We start from the raw sequence: 13295 nt of genomic DNA on the forward strand, positions 1-13295 counted from the left end.
CGTGAGGAAAAACTTTTTCACACAGCGAGTAGTTGGGATTTGGAATGCACTGTCTGAGAGTGTAGTGGAGGTATTCAAGAGGGAACTGGATTGTTATCTGAAAAAGAAGAATGTGCAGAGCTACAAGGAGAAGGCGAGGGAGTGGCACAAGATAAATTTCTCCTTTGGAGAGCCAGCGCAGACACGACGGGCTAAATGGCCTCCTTCTGTGCTGTAAAAGTTCTGTGACTCAGTCATGAATAGCAGTGGACAATTAAACAACAAAGTGGAGCAGGAAGCTCCACAAATATCCCCATCCTCAATAATGGGGAAGCCCAGCTCGTCAGTTGCAAAAGATAAGACTGAAGACAGGACAATGACCTTCAGTCAGAAGTGCCAAGTGGATGACCAATCTCTGTCTCCTCCTGAGGTCCCCAGCATCACAGATGACAGTCTTCAGCCATTTCAATTCACTCCACGTGATATCAAGAAATGGCTAAAGGCACTGGATACAGCAAAGGCAACAGGCCCCAACACCATCCTGGCAGTAGTACTGAAGATGTGCGTTCCAGAACTAGTGAGCCCCTAGCCAAGCTGGTCCAGTACAGCTACAACACTGCCATTTACCCAACAATGTGGAAAATTGCCCAGGTATGTCCTGTCCACAAAAAGCAGGACAAATCCAACCTGGCCAATTACCGTCCCATCAGTCTACTCTCGATCATCAGCAAAGTGATGGAAGTTGTCATTGACAGTTAGCAAGCGGCACTTACACCGATGCTCAGTTTTGGTTTTGCCAGGTCCACACGTTTCCAGATCTTATTACAGCTTTGGTCTAAACATGGACAATAGATCTGAATTCAAGAGGTGAGGTGAGAGTGACTGCTCTTGACATCAAGGCAGCATTTGACTGAGTGTGGCATCAAGGAGCCCTAGCAAAATTGAAGTCAATGGGAATCAGGTGAAAACTCTTCAACTAGTTGGAGTCATACCTAGTATAAAGGAGGATGGTTATGCTTGTTGGAGGCCAAATATCTAAGCCCAGGACATTGCTGCTGGAGATCGTCAGGGTAGCATCCTAGGCTCAACCATCTTCAGCTGCTTCATCAATGACCATTCCCTCCATCATTAGGTCAGAAGTGGGGATGTTCGCTGATGATTGCAGTGTTCAGTACCATTCACAATTCCTCAGATTAGAAGCAGTCCATGACCACATGCAACAAGACCTGGACAACATTCAGGCTTGGGCTGATAAGTGGCAAGTAATATTTGTGCTACACAATGACCATCTCCAACATGGGATAATCTAACCATCTGCCCTCGGCATTCAATGGCATTACCATCACTGAATCCCCCACCATCGACATCCTGGGGGTTGCCATTGACCAGAAACTGAACTGGACCCAGCCATATAAATACTGTGGCTATAACAGCAGGTCTGGAACTGGGAATTCTGCAGTGAGTAATTCACTTCCTGACTCCCCAGAGCTTGTCCACCATCTACAAGACACAAGTCAGGAGTGTGATGGAATTCTTTCCACTTCCCTGGATGACTGCAGCTCCAACAACACTTAAGAAGCTCAACACCATCCAAGACAAAGCAGTCTGCTTGATCGGCATCCCTTGAACATTCACTCCCTCCACCATCAATGGACAGTGGCAACAGTGTGTACCATATACAAGATGCACTGCAGCAATGCACCAAGCTTCCTTCGACAGCAGCTTCCAAACCCACGACCTCTTCCACCTAGAAGGACAAGGGCAGCAGATGCATGGGAATGCCATCACCTGCAAGTTCCTCTCCAAGCTACACACCATCCTGACTTGGAACTATATCATCGTTCCTTCACTGTCGCTAGGTTAAAAACCTGGAACTCTCTTCCCAACAGCACGTTGGTGTACCTACACCACATGGACTGCAGTGGTTCAAGGCGCCAACTGACCACCACCTTCAAGGGCAATTAGTGATGGGCAACAAATGCTGGCTTTGCCAGTAATGCTCACATCCCACAAAAGAATAACAAAAAAGATATAGAGTGGATAGGAAATACCTATTTCCCTTCCCAGAGAGGTCAATAACCAGAGGTCATAGAATGAAAGTAATCCGTAGAAGCATTAATGGGGAATGTAGAAGAATTTTTTTCACCCAGACTGTTGTGGGGATTTGGAACTCACTGCCTGAAAGGACGGTAGAGGCAGAAAATCTCATCACATTTAAAAAGGACTTGAATATGCATTGGAAGTGCTGTAATATGCAACACTACGGACCAAGAGCTGGAAAGTGGGATTCGGCCAGCACAGATGTGATGGGCTGAATGGCTACCTTCTCTGCCTTGAATTTTTATGATTCGATGATTTGATGTATGTTTAACTGACCTTTAGGTACAATAAGCAGCATGGTTTAACTGTATGGCATCAACACCACGGGTAGAGACATTATTTATGTGGCTGGTCCAGTTATTTTTCTGGCCCATAGTATCCCATTGGATGTTGATGGTGGGGGATTCAGTAATGGTATTGATGTCGAATGCCAAGGGGAGATGGCTTGATTCTCTCTTTTTGGAGATAGTCATTGCCTGGCACATGTGTGGTGCAAATACTACTTGTCAGCCCAAGCCTGAATGCTTTTTTTAAAAATTTGTTCATGGGATGTGGGCATCACTGGCTAGGACAACATTTATTGCCCATCCCTAATTGCCCTTGAGAAGGTGGTGGTGAGCCGCAATTTGTACCGCAATTGACTTTGTAGCAGTTTGATACAACTGAGTGGCTTGCTGGGCCATTTCAGAGGGCATTGAAGAGTCAACCACATTGCTCTGGGTCTGGAGTCACATGTAGGCCAGATTTCCTTCCCTAAAGGTCATTAGTGAACCAGATGGGTTTTTACAACAATCAAAATGGCTTCATGGCCATCATTAGACTAGTTTTTAATTCCAGATTTATTAATTGAATTCAAATTCCACCTTCTGCCGTGGTGGGATTCAAACCCATGTCCCCAGAGCAATATGCTGGGTCTCTGGGTTACTAGTCCAGCGACAATACCACTACACCAACACCTCCCCCTGTTGTCCAGCTCTTGTTAAACGTGGATTTGTGAATGGAACATGGACACTGCACAATCATCAGCAAACATCCCCACTTCTGGCCTTATAATGGAGGAGAGGTCATTGAAGAAGCAGCTGAAGATCATTGGGCCATCATGGACATAACATATCCACTCCAAGAATTATGTTCATTTTGTTGCCAAGTATTGTACAGTGCAGCTACGCCATTTTTATAATTACCGCAGGTGATTTTTCTCTTAACTTTGCTTTTAACCACTTATGTACTATGAAAAATGAAAGGAGCCAAAAATACCTGGAATAAAAGTGGAGAAAAAACTCTCTAAACATAATAGCCTGTTACATTTCAAGCACAGTATGACATTCCTTCTCATGGGAAGAAGAAGAAACCTGACAACTTGTCTCACACCTAAAATTAGTCAATCATGAAACAGCACTGATATAGGTTGTGAAGCATTCTGCAGTTCGGTACTACCTGTCACTGAGCCAACTGTGCCAAGATAAGTGGAAATTATTTAGAAAATCTTTTATTTTGAACACTTTATGTTGCACAAACAGTTAATTAATCTGCATTTAATAACTTCAGATCTTAGTGTTTTGAATTTGGGAATTTAATTAAGAAATTGAATCTGTTAGCTGACAACCATAACTGCATTTTCTTTCAGTGCAAAGTCTGACAAATGTATATACTGACTCGATGAGCTTTATATTTCTATATGAATGAATGAATTAATCCATTCAGAAAGTACAATCAGCTTGTTGACTAATCAGCTATAGGTTTGGTGCACATTGACCAGTCATTGTCTACCCCTCTCTCACACTATAATAATGTGATTAAGAAACAGGTAATTTACATTATTATCATTCATTAATAATACAAGAATCCTAGAGAAAAATGTAACACTATCAGAAGAATCACCTGTGGTAATTATAAAAATGGTGTAATTGTACTGTACAATACTTAGCAAAATGAAAATACTTAGAGTTGGTACATTATGTCATTACGAGTGCTTCCTTTTTTTGTTAAATTATGAGGATTTGTGTGTTAAAACTGAAAAAAGATTCCATAGATGCTGGAACTCAGTGTGTTTTCTAAAAAAAAAAGGTCATCAGAAGGTCTTTTGGACTGAGCTTGTAAACAACAGTTACTGGAAGAATCAAGGAGTGCTAAAAACCAGCCCATTACTGGAAGGCACCTGTCTTCAGATAATTACACAGCAGGGTTTTTTTTGATTTGGGGAAAGATGTTTATGCGGAAGTGACACGTCAAGATTTATAGGGGTCAGGAGGCTTGACTCTTATGAGAATGCTTTTGGTTTCGCTTTGGACAGGCAGTTGGGATATGGACAATGGTTTGAAAAGACGGCTAGAGAAAACTTGCCAAGGGAACAAACCCCAATTCAGTCTGTTCCAACTCTTTAAAAAGCCCGCCAGTTTTCCATCTCTTTGAGAAGCAACTGTAAGAAACAGACTGAAACTGTTGCTGCTTTTTTCATGGAAAGTCTGCCCAAACTGATCTTCAACATCGCCGGACAAGAACTGTTGTAGGAAGATCCCAGTGACAGTCACTCGAAGCCACAAATAAATTTCTCCACCCTAGGATTTTGACCCAGTGACAATGAAGGAATGGCATTGCATGTCCAAGTCAAAATGACTTGTGACTTGAAGGTGTTGAAATGAGGTTGCTATCCAAGAAGTATGTCTTTCTCTATAGCTATATGTATATGCCACCTGAATACATTTATCTAGATCCTGGCAATTTGGTAGATGTCACCAAGGAAAAGAAGAGGGCGGGCAAAATGGTTTTGTCAGTTCATTTTTCTCTGGGAAGGCTCACACGTAATCTTCCCTGATCTGATGGTCTGTTCCTTTAATATTAGTATTATACTACCAACTTGATGCCAAATTTACATGAATACTTGAATAGATTCAGCACCATTTCAATAGCATAACAGTATAAATCATTACTTTGAAAATTCTCTTCCCTATAGTGCCTCTCATCAGAACTTGCATAGTCACAGCAATGTTTTCATTCACATTGTGCTTCTTTCAGTTTAATAAATGGGGATATGACAATCTCTCAGAAACTCCTGGCCACACAAAGATCTTTCCGCCCACATCCAGTGGCAATCTCCCCACCCACTTTTCCTCCCTTCTATAAAGCTTCACTTCTGTTGCAGCTCCGAGGAGCAACTGCCTGATTTCCCGCCCCTCCCGGATCACCAACCTGCCTGTCAGGCCTCGTTCAGCAGAAGCACCTCACTAATATTATTGTAATCCGGCAAGACCATGAAACGTCATTGGGTTTACACAGCACACCTGACTCCCACTGACTACTCCTGGGGACTAGTAATCCAGAGGTCATGACTAATGGTATGGGGACATCACTTAAAATCCCACCATGGCAGCTGGTGGAATTTAAATTCAATTAATTAATCAAAATCTGTAATTAAATGCTAGTCTCAGTCATGATGACCATGAAACTACCTGATTGTCATAAAACCCACCTGGTTCACTAAGGCCCTTTAGGGAAGGAAATCTGCCGTCCTTACCCAGTCTTGCCTACATGTGACTCCAGTCCCACAGCAATGTGGTTGAGTCTTAACTGCCATCTGAAATGGCCCAGAAAACCACTCAGTTGTACTAAACCGCTACAGAAAAGTCGAAAAAGAATAATATCAGATGGACCACCCAGTATCGACCGAGGCATCGAAAACGACAAAAGCACACCCTGCCCAGTCGATCCTGCAAAGTCCTCCTTACTAACATCTGGGGGCTTGTGCCAAAATTGGGAGAGGTATCCCACAGACGAGTCAAGCAACAGCCTGATAGAGTCGTACTCACTGAATCAGACCTAATAGACAATGTCCCAGACTTCTCTATCATCATCCCTGGGTATGTCCTATCCCACCGGCAGGACAGACCCACCAGAGGTAGCATACTTTTTTGTCTTTTTTTTAATTCATTCATGGGATGTGGGCATTGCTGGCAAGGCCAGCATTTATTGCCCATCCCTAATTGCCTTTGAGAAGGTGGTGGTGAGCTGCCTTCTTGAACCGGTGCAGCCCACAGTGCTGTTAGGAAGGGAGTTCCAAGATTTTGACGAAGCAACAATGAAGGAACGGCAATATAGTTCCAAGTCAGGATGGTGTGTGACTTGGAGGGGAACTTGCAGGTGGTGGTGTTCCCATGCAATGGCTGCCCTTGTCCTTCCAATTGGTAGAGGTCACGGGTTTGGAAGGTGTCAGGAGAGAGTTGCCTGGGAGTCCTCAACATTGATTCCAGATCCCATGAAGTCTCATGGCATCAAGTCAAACATGTACAAGAAAACTTCCTGCTAATTACAACCTACTGCCCTCCCTCAGCTGATGAATCACCACTTGGAAGAAGCACTGAGGGTAGCAAGGGCACAGAACGTACTCTGGGTGGGGGACTTCAATGCCCACCAACAAGAGTGGCTCGGTATCATCACTACTGACTGAGCTGGCCGAGTCCTGTAGGACTTAGCTGGCAGACTGGGCCTGTGGAAAGTGGTGAGGGTAGCAACAAGAGGGAAAAACCTGCTTGACCTCACCCTCACCAATCTACCTGTCACAGATGCATCAGTCCTTGACAGTACTGGTGGAAGTGACCACGACACAGTCCTTGTGAAGACGAAGACCCGACTTCATATTGAAGATAATTGTGTTGTGTCACACTACCACTGTGCTAAATGGGATAATCCAGAACAGATCCATCAGCTCAAAACTGGGCATCCATGAGACACTGTGGACCATCAGCAGCAGAATTGTATTCAACCACAATCTGTCACCTCATGGCCTGGCATATCCCACACTTTACCATTACCATCAAGCCGAGGGATCAGCCCTGGTTCAATGGAGTGCAGGAGGGAATGCCAGGAACAGCACCAGGCATACCTCAAAATGAGGTGTCAACCTGGTGAAGCTAGAACCCTGGACTAATTGTGTGCCAAACAGCGTAAACAGCATGTGATAGAGAGAGGTAAGCGATCCCACAACCAACAGATCAGATCTAAGCTCTGCAGTCCTGCCACATTCAGTAATTGAATCATAGAAAGTTTAAGGCACAGAAAGAGGCCACTTGGCCCATCGTTTCTGTGCCGGCCAAAAAATGATCCGCCCATTCTAATCCCACCTTCCAGCATTTGGTCTATAGCCCTGCATATTACAGAACTTAAGGTGCATATCCAGACTCCTTTTGAATGAATTGAGGATGGGGAATGGTGGTGGACAATTGAACAACTAATTGGAGGAGGAAGCTCCACAAACATCCCCATCCTCACCAGGGCAACTCGGCTCAAGACCTCATTATAGTCTTGGTCCAAACATGGACAAAAGAACTGAATACAAGGGGTGAGGTGACAGTGACTACCCTTGACATCAAGGCAGCATTTGACTGAGTGTGGCATCAAGGAGCCTTAGCAAAACTGAAGTCAATGGGACTCAGGGGAAAAACTCTCCACTGGGTGGAGTCATACCTCGCACAAAGGAAGATGGTTGAGTCTGTTGGAGGCCAAACATCTAAGCCCAGGACATTGCTGCAAGAGTTCCTCAGGGTAGTGTCTTGGCCCAACCATCTTCAGCTGCTTCATCAAGGTCAGAAGTGGGGATATTTGCTGATGATTGCACAGTGTTCAGTACCATTCATAACTCCTCAGGTACTTAAGCAACCCATGTTCACATGCAGCAAGACCTGAACAACATTCAGGCTTGGGCGGCTAAATGGCAAGTAACATTCGTGCCACACAAGTGCCAGGCAATGACCATCTCCTCCAACAAAAGAGAATCTAACCATCTCCCCTTGATATTCATTGGCATTACCATCGCTGAATCCCCCACTATCAACATCCTGGGGGTTACCATTGACCAGAAACTTAACCGGACCAGCCATATAAATACTATGGCTAAACAAGCAGGTCAGAGGCTGGGAATTCTGCAGTGAGTAACTCACCTCCTGACTCCTCAAGCCTGTCCACCATCTACGAGACACAAGTCAGGAGTGTGATGGAATACTCTCCACTTGTCTGGATGAGAGCAGCTCCAACAACACTCAAGAAGCTCTGCACCATCCACGACAAAGCAACCCGCTTGATCAGCACCCCATTGACCACCTTAAACATTAACTCCCTCCACCACCGGTGCACAGTGGCAGCAGTGTGTATCATCTTCAAGATGCACTGCAGCAACTTGCCAAGTCTCCATCGAAAGCACTTTCCAAACCTGCGAACTCTACCACTTAGAAGGCCAAGGGCAGCAGATGCATGGGAGCACCACCACCTGCAAGTTCCCCTACAAGCCACACATCATCCTGACTGAGATCTGTATCATCATTCCTTCAATGTTGCTGAGTCAAAAACTTGGAACTCTCTTCCTAACGGCACTGGGGATGTACCTACACCAGATGGACTACAGCTGTTCAAGAAGGTAGTTTACCACCACATTCTCAAGGGCAATTAGGGATGGGCAATAAATGCTGGCCTTGCCAGCCATGAAAGAATCAAAAAAATTACACACCAATCAAAAATTGCCCCCATGTATGCATACAAGATTATTTTGCATATTCATAATATTTGAAAAAATAAAGGTTCCCATGTTCAAAATCATACTGGCCAATTCAGTTCTTCATAAATAAATTGGAAATAGCTTTTTTTCTCTTTAATTTGGCTTAGCACTCATTCCTATTCCCATTCTCCACTAAAGGGTTGAATCGCAAGAGTTTGTCTTCACTTTCTGTGTCACAGCTTATAATGTGTTGATAAAACACTGATTTAGCTATGAACTCAGGAATTAATATCGTTTCTACCTTTCCCAGAGGTCTTATAGCCCAGTAAGAGAACATCCAGGATAAAACAACCCGCCTGAACGGCACCCCATCCACCACCTTACCAACTTATCTTCTACAGCCATACCTCTGAGTCATTGACTACTGCAGTAATATAAGTGAAGTTTGTGGTTTTCAGTGCTTATTGGTTTTCACTGAAAAAGGCTTGGACTTTTTAAAATCATTCCTAATCAATTTTTGGTGATTTCCCCCAAAAATTCACAACTTGGTCAACTGAGGTGACGTAAGATTTAGCCTTGAGCATTTTCTTTTTTTTTAAAGTGCCAAACCTGAATTCAGGTGGCAAAGTTTGGAATATGACTTGTTCCAATCAACTCCTGGATCGAGTTCAATTTGATGCTTATTCCTACCTTGTTTGCCTTAAAGGTGGATAGCATCTGAACATTCAGACATCTTGATATCTCAAACTTAAATAAACTTCAAGCAATTGGACTAGCTGTTTCAAATTAAAATTGTAGGTTTCTGATGGCCAAGTTGGTTTCTCATGGTCAGGTTAATGTTCTCTTCTGAGTCCGCAATTCCTACTTGCAATCAGAAATGTCCTTGTTAATGCATTTAATTGTTACTATTAAGTAATGGCTCCATTGTAAGTTGTTTTTCTTTTCGTTCATGGGATGAGGGTTTCGCTGGCCAGGCCAGCATTTACTGTCCATCCCTAGTTGCCCTTGAGAAGGTGGTGGTGAGCTGCCTTCTTGAACCACTGCAGTCCATGTGGGGTAGGTACACCCACAGTGCTGTTAGGAAGGGAGTTCCAGGATTTTGACCCAGCGACAGTGAAGGAACAGCGATAGAGTTCCAAGTCAGGCTGGTGTGTGACTTGGAGGGGAACTTGCAGGTGGTGATGTTCACATGCAGTTGCTGCCCTTGTCCTTCTAGTTGGTAGAGGTCATGGGTTTGGAAGGTGCTGTCTAAGGAGCCTTGGTGCGTTGCTGCAGTGCACCTTGTAGATGGTACACACTGCTGCCACTGTGGACTTCCTTTACTGTATGGGTTGCCTTTCATAATTAATGGGCTACAAATTAAGCAGCTACTCTCAAATTCTCACCTTTTGCTGTCGGAAAATAACCAGACTTACTATAATTAACATATATTCCTGAACCATAAAAGCCTTTTCTCGAAGCTTTGCAATGTATTTGCCAAACAATGTGCAATGATCCAATTTGCATATTCCATTGATTGCATGTGATGTAATGCAACATGGATGTTGCACAGCTGTTCTTCTGTCAGCCTTCGATAATGACTAAGGCAGTATCTCTTTTAGAAGGTACATACTGACTGAACATTGCTTCACTTAAAATGCTAAACTGCGATTAGCTGCTTAAAATTACACTTACATTACAGTGTTTTAAGATTTCATGATGAACACTTTTCACTAGCATTTTTGGTATGCCTCAGAGCTCACAAACACCAGTTTAATTCTATTGCAATAACAGGCATCTTTATACCACATTCACAGGACAAAAGACTGAGGCTGGAATTTTACGTTGGGCGGGAGGTCCAAAAAGTCGAGGCGAGCCCACCTCCGCTGGGCCTGGGAGCCACACCAGGATTTTACATGGCCCAGACCCGCCTCCAAGAGCTACCGGCCAATCAGCGGGCCAGCAGCGCACAGTCCCAGCAGCACCACCGGGAGCGGTGGCCACTGCCAGAACTGCACCCAGCTTCAGCAGGAAGAGGGATGGCAGCCCCAGAAAAAAGGTTAAGTTTGTGGGGCCTCACCAGGGACAATCAGCCAGATGGGGGGGAGTGGCGGGGTTATGGGGAATGTTATGGTGGGGGCAGTTGGGCTGTGGGGGGGGCACCCCCGTGGGGCAAAGGGTGCCCAATCAGGAGGGCCTCCCGCAGCCCACAAGGAGGCCACCAGATTTTACTTGGCAGCCTCTTGCGGGACCTCAGCAGTCTGCCGGCCGCTGGTAAAATAGCAGCAATGGTGGGAGGAGGCCCTTAAGTGGCAGTTAATTGGCCACTTAAGAGCCTTTATTGGCCTGGGAAAGACGGGCGGTTTCACACCGCCGCCACTCATAAATTTGCAGTGCAATGGGAAGGCATCAAGAACGGAGCCCCCTACCTCCCACTCAATTTTACCACCCCCCCCCCCCCCCCCACAACTACCACCAGCCCATTCCTGCGCGGTTGCGGGGGGGGTGTGGGGAGCCTAAAATTCTGGCCTTAATCTGCTTTTTATGGAGACATATTGGGGCAAGGTTACCCTAACCTGCTTGTGGGGAAACTAATGGGGTTGGGCACAATGCTGGTTTTACACCATGCCCAATTTAACTCTACACTGAAATCAATATTGTGTGGGGTGTAAAACCAAAGTTCCATCCAATTTTCCCACCCAGTGCGTTCGGTTAAAATTACCCTACTGTGTCTATCTACTGCACTTGAGGTACAGTCTTCATGGTTTTTTTGATTACTTAATAATAAAGCCTGTATCATTTAAATGACATAAATGAAAAATGCCACATGGGTCGTTCAGGTGGCGGCCTGCAGCAATGCCTGTCTCTGGGAATTGACTTAAGACTGCAGAGTGCCACGAGAAGCAGTGCTATGTGGACATATTGTTTCCCCCATTGGCCCAGATTTTGCAGGGGGAGGTTGGTGGTGAATTGTCAGTGTTCACCGTCATTACTCCTCTGAAACTCACTGCAACTTCAGGATGTTGGGCACGTGCAGATTATCACAGAAATCTTGAAGCTGTGGTCTGTCACTAAGGGAACGGCCCCAGGATGCGCTGTGGATCCCTCCCACAGCTGATGATCATGAAGTCAGCAAGAATTTCAACTTTCCCACCCCCACAGCGCCACTAAAAAAAACCATTTAAAAGTTACACCGTGTTCAATCAGGTAGTGTGATTAATAATGTTTGATGAACAACAGAACTTGTCCTGAAAAAACAATTTTATAAGCGTGAGTGCTGTTAAATGATTAGTTAGATTTTTAAAGTAGATTTTTTAATAATTTTTTCAAATGCTTTTTCAGAATATCTTTCCCACCACCTATATGTCCCAATCTTTGACTTGCTCTCGATAAAAAAATTTTTAAATTAATTTTATTTTACTGCTTTTAGTTTCCCATTCCGGGGTCTGTGAAAATCCTTTAAGGTGATTGGCTGCTTCGACAGCCTGACGACATCACTGCAGTTCCACGCTGTGAATGCTCAGTAAAGAACGCTGCAATCAGTTTTAGACCCACTGCATGGCAACAGAGGTGAAATTCTCGCCAGAGAGATCACTAGATCTTTCAGCAAGACTTACTTTGTTTCTTCCAAAAATATACTTTATTCACAAAAATTTGCAAAAATACATTACAAAACAGTTCAAATTTCATATTCCGGAAAGTATAATAGAGATCAGATTTCTTCGATGCAGAAAACATGAAGTGCCTCACAATTCATGCCATTCCATTTTAAATGCAATGTACATTGGCATTACATAGTCAAGAACATTTTGGTGCATACAGCCCGAGGGATTTTACACAGGTTCCAGCCCCTCGGTGTACTATAGCGGGAGGACCTTACACAGTGGCTTTTTTCCATTGAGCCTTTGTGGCAGCTGCCCCAAGCTTTAGTGCGTCCCTCAGCACGTAGTCTTGGACCTTGGAATGTGCCAGTCTGCAATACTCAGTCATGGACAACTCTTTGCTCTGGAAGACCAGCAAGTTTTGGGCAGAACAAAGAGTGTCTTTCACAGAGTTGATGGTCCTCCAGCAGCAGTTGATGTTTATCTCAGTGTACATCCCTGGGAACAGACCGTAGAGCACAGACTCCTGTGTTACAGAGCTGCTCAGAATGAACGTCGACAAAAACCACTGTATCTCTTTCCACACCTGCTTTACAAAGGCACATTCCAGAAGGAGGTGGGCAACAGTCTCGTCCTCACCACAGCCACCTTGAGGGCAGTGTGCGGAGGTGGTGAGATTCTGGGCATGAAGGAAGGATCTGACAGGGAGGGCCCTTCTCACCACTAGCCAAGTTACATCTTGGTGCTTGTTTGAAAGTTCTGGTGATGAGGCATTCTGCCAAGTGACTTTGGCAGTCTGCTCGGGGAACCATCCTACAGGATCCACCATCTCCTTTTCCCGTAGGGCCTTGAGAACATTCCATGCAGACCACTGCCTGATGGATTAGTGGTCAAAGGTGTTTTTCTGCACAATCTTTTCCACCAAGGATAGGTGGTACGGCGCAGTCCAACTGGATGGAGCGTTCTGTGGCAATGTGACCAGACCAATCCTTCGCAGCACCGAGGACAGATAGAACCTCAGCAAGAAGTGCCACCTGGTGTTTGCATACTGGGGTTCTACGCACAGCTTGATGCAGCCTCACACAAAGGTGGCCATCAGGATGAGGGTGACGTTGGGCATGGTTTTTCCCCCTTTATCTGGAGGTTTGAAC

This window comes from Heterodontus francisci, chromosome 5 (genome assembly GCF_036365525.1).
Source record: "Heterodontus francisci isolate sHetFra1 chromosome 5, sHetFra1.hap1, whole genome shotgun sequence".
NCBI lineage: Eukaryota > Metazoa > Chordata > Chondrichthyes > Heterodontiformes > Heterodontidae > Heterodontus > Heterodontus francisci.